Here is a 3,749-nt window from a genome sequence, read left to right as displayed (position 1 = left end):
GACCACGGTGAAACCCTGTCTCTACTAAAAATACAAAAAATTAGCTGGGCCTGGTGGCGGGCACCTGTAGGCTTGGGAGGCTGAGGCAAGAGAATGGCGTGAACCCAGGAGGCGGAGCTTGCAGTGAGCCGAGACCGCACCACTGCACTCCAGCCTGGGCGACAGAGGAGACTCCGTCTCAAAAAAAAAAAAAAAGAGTAATGAAAAGAGACAGCAACAATCAGGCGTGGTGGCTCACTCCTGTAATCCCAACTATGTTGGGGGCTGAAGTGGGAAGATCATTTGAGGCCAGGAGTTCAACACTGGCCTGGACAATACAGGGAGATCCCATCTCTATAAATAAAAAGTCAAAAAAATTAGCCAGGCATAGTGGTATATACCTGTAGTCCCAGCTACTTGGGAGGCTGAGGCAGGAGGGCTGCTTGAGCTAGGAGTTCGAGGTTGCAGTGAGCTATGAGCCACCACATTGTGGCCTGGGCATCTCTATTAAAAATAATGAGATTGCAATAGTATTTAGAGATAGGAAAAGAGATATACACCAGCGTGTCTGAAAGTGGTTGCCTCAGTAAGAGGAAGAGAGATGGAGGTCAAAAGGACAGAAAGTTGGTTTCCTTATAAGTCTTTTTTCCCTATTTGATCTTCTTTTTTTTTTTAAAGGCAGAACAGAATAAGGACAGAGTGGGGATGAGAGCCTTCTATTCAAAGTGTATTTCTCAACATCAGCTGGGAGCTTGTTAATGCAGTGTCTCCAATCCAGCCCAGACCTACAGAATCAGCCTGCATTTTAACGCCATCTCCTGGTGATTCATATGGCCGTTGTCATTTGAGAAGCATTTGTCTACTAGTCACAGAGCAGGGGACCTGAGATGAGGTGCAGGTGTCTATCACTGTAGTAAAGGTGAGGAACTGAAACAAGATTCATAAGTACACAAGATTCTGAACTCAGCCCATCATTCGAGGTAACTTCACCCTTTTCCCTTATACCTTCTTAACATCACTGCTCTGTATTTCTGGCAAGTCTTAATCTTCTTGTTTCCCAAATTTCCTGCCCTGATCATCACTTTTGTGACAATCTGGTTTGAGTTTGACCTCTTTACTTCACAAAATCTATCTTTACAGATTTTGTCACATGGCAGTTGCACGTATTATTTTTCTCAAATTGTTCCTGTTTATTTAATTACCAAGACCATATAACTCACAATAGATTAGATGCTCAAGAAAGCTTAACAATTGGGTTCTTTCAAATCTTCAAGTTATATGACAGAACAGATGAATGAAGAACTGTAAGTAGACCAGTCTCTGCTCTCCAGGAAAGGAAAGAAAATAAAATTACAGATAAGAGCTTTGATGGGGTAAACCCACAATTATAATCGCTCTTAGAGAGTGGTCCCTGGGTGTCGTGGCTCACACCTGTAATCACAGCACTTTGGGGGGCTGAGGCAGGAAGACTGCTTGAGCCAACGAGTTTGAGACCAGCCTGGGCAACATAGTAAGAACCTCATCTCTACAAGAAATAAAAAAATTAAAAGTTAGCCAAGTGTGGTGGCATGTACCTGCAGTCTCAGGTACATGGGAGGCTGTCGTGTGGGAGACCACTTGAACCCGGGAGTTCAAAGCAACAGTGAGCCCTGATTGTGCCACTGCTCTCCAGCTTTGGTGACAGAGCAAGACCCTTTCTCAAAAAAAAAAAACAAAAACAAAAACAAAAAACACAAGAACCCTCCCATCAAGACAGTGGCCCTCTAATGATTCCACTAGAAGTGAGGACTAAGCTAAGTAGGTGTTAGATCAAAAGAAACCTTTGATTTCCAGTCCCACTAAACTATGCCTTTATTATATTTTTTTATCCCAAGTTTTGAACGATTTGTAAAGCTTCTCTAAATGTTGAGTCTGGTTTAAGTATAAAATTAAATTTCCTTCAGACACATAAAAATTACAACTCTATCAAAAGCTAATTTTGAAGCTATTTGGAAGCAAGGCTTAATTACAAAGTTTCAAAAGAAAACCCCTCTATGATTAAAGATCTTAGTTCCTTTATTAAAGTGAAAATTAATCTATGCAAATTAGCTTCTCTTTGAAGTGACCCATGTGTGTTAGTCAGGGTTCTCCAGAGGCACAGAACAGGATATATGTATATATGAAGGAAATTTATTAAGAATTGACTCACATAAGCACATGGTGAAGTCCCATGATAGGCCGTCTGCAAGCTGAGGAGCAAGGAAGCCAGTAATGGTTTAGTCCAAGTCCAAAGTCTCAAAAGCAGAGAAGCCAACAGTGCAACCTCCGGTCAATGGCCAAAGGCCAGAGGGCCCCTGGCAAACCATGGGTATAAGTCCAAGAGTCCAAAAGCTAAAGAACCTGGAGTCTGATGTCCAAGGGCAGAATCATCCAGGACAGGAGAAAGATGAAAGCCAGAAGACAGCAAGCCAATTCCACCTTCTTCCACCTGCTTTGTTCTAGCTGTACTGGCAGCTGACTGGATGGTGCCCACCCACATGGAGGGTGTGTCTGCCTCTCCCAGGCCATTGACTCAAATGTCAGTCTCTCTGGCAACACCCTCACAAACACACCCAGAAACAATAAAGGCATCCTTCAATCCAATCAAGTTGACACTTAGTATTAACCATCACACCTTGCAAACAAGCTCTTTGAGATTATAGCACTGACGAGATGTTGCTTTTCAGGCTGGGCGTAGTGGCTCATGCCTGTAATCCCAGCACTTTGGGAGGCGGAGGCAGGTGGATCTCTTTTATCTAGGAGTTTGATACCAGCCTGGGCAACATGATGAAACCATCTCTATAGAAAATACAAACATTAGCCAGGCATGGTGGCACATGTCTGTAGTCCCAGCTACTGGGAGGCTGAGGTTGCAGTGGGCCGAGATTGTGGCACTGCACTCCAGCCTGGGCGACAAAGGATCTTGTCTCAAAAAAAATAAAAAAAAGATGTTGCTTTTAAAAATCATTATATCAAGGAGGAATGAATATTTATCCACATAAGAAATTATTTACTTTGTGCTATCCTCTCAATCACCATTTATTGGTAGAAGATTTTGAAAATGATCCCACATGAGGAAACAGGGAATTTGTAAAACAAGTGATTCTATGGTCCAGAACAGTCTGCCATAAACAGATATTTCTCTGAAGACCCATGTTTTATCTTAAACATTTGTCAAATCTACTTTATAATAGATCCATGGTAGTTTTTGTTTGAAAAGATGTCCAACATTAAGTAAAAATGACACTCCCAAAGGTGTTTATCCTCTGAGAAGCCAGCACCCAGCTCACATCCAGTTTATGAACAGCATTATGATGCTGCAGACCTACCCTGTCTCCACCCACCCTGCATCATATTTGCTGTAAAACTGTGAAGATAAATACTGAACCACATGATTTGTCTTAGGCATGTATGTGTACATGAGAGGGACAGAGCAGTCTTGAAACTGATATGAATAATTTTTTTTTTATTTTTACACCATAATCCAATTCTAGTTATCTTAATTGAATTTAAAACTTTTTCAATTGCATTAAATTTACAAAAAAGTTCTCCCTCATTATACTAAAGTATTTCCAGTACTCAGATACTGAATGAGTAAAATCATTTTATTGGCTCTTTTAATTAACTCCTTCAAATGCACATTGTTTAAAAACTGATTAGGTCAAAAATAGTTACGCCTGCAGGTTGACCTACTCGGACTCTGCCAAACTCCTTCAAGTTCAACATAAATTGACAATTTCAGAGTATAAAGT

The 3,749-nt window shown here is 41.3% G+C and overlaps 1 protein-coding gene across 1 annotated transcript in view; it reads right to left on the bottom strand.

Moving 5' to 3' along the window:
* Positions 1–3,448: 3,448 nt before the first annotated feature.
* The window catches only part of TARS (threonyl-tRNA synthetase), a 36,312-nt gene continuing 36,011 nt past the window's right edge, over positions 3,449–3,749 (bottom strand). Inside the window, exon 20 of the mRNA XM_011980809.1 lies at positions 3,449–3,721. The gene's annotated coding sequence lies outside the window, so the exon portion shown is untranslated. The remainder of the gene's footprint in view (positions 3,722–3,749) is intronic.

The sequence above is a fragment of the Mandrillus leucophaeus genome, unplaced genomic scaffold (genome assembly GCF_000951045.1).
Source record: "Mandrillus leucophaeus isolate KB7577 unplaced genomic scaffold, Mleu.le_1.0 Scaffold218, whole genome shotgun sequence".
NCBI lineage: Eukaryota > Metazoa > Chordata > Mammalia > Primates > Cercopithecidae > Mandrillus > Mandrillus leucophaeus.
The sequence above is the reverse complement of the archived record's forward strand: the minus strand, read 5'-3'. Positions and strand labels throughout refer to the sequence as shown.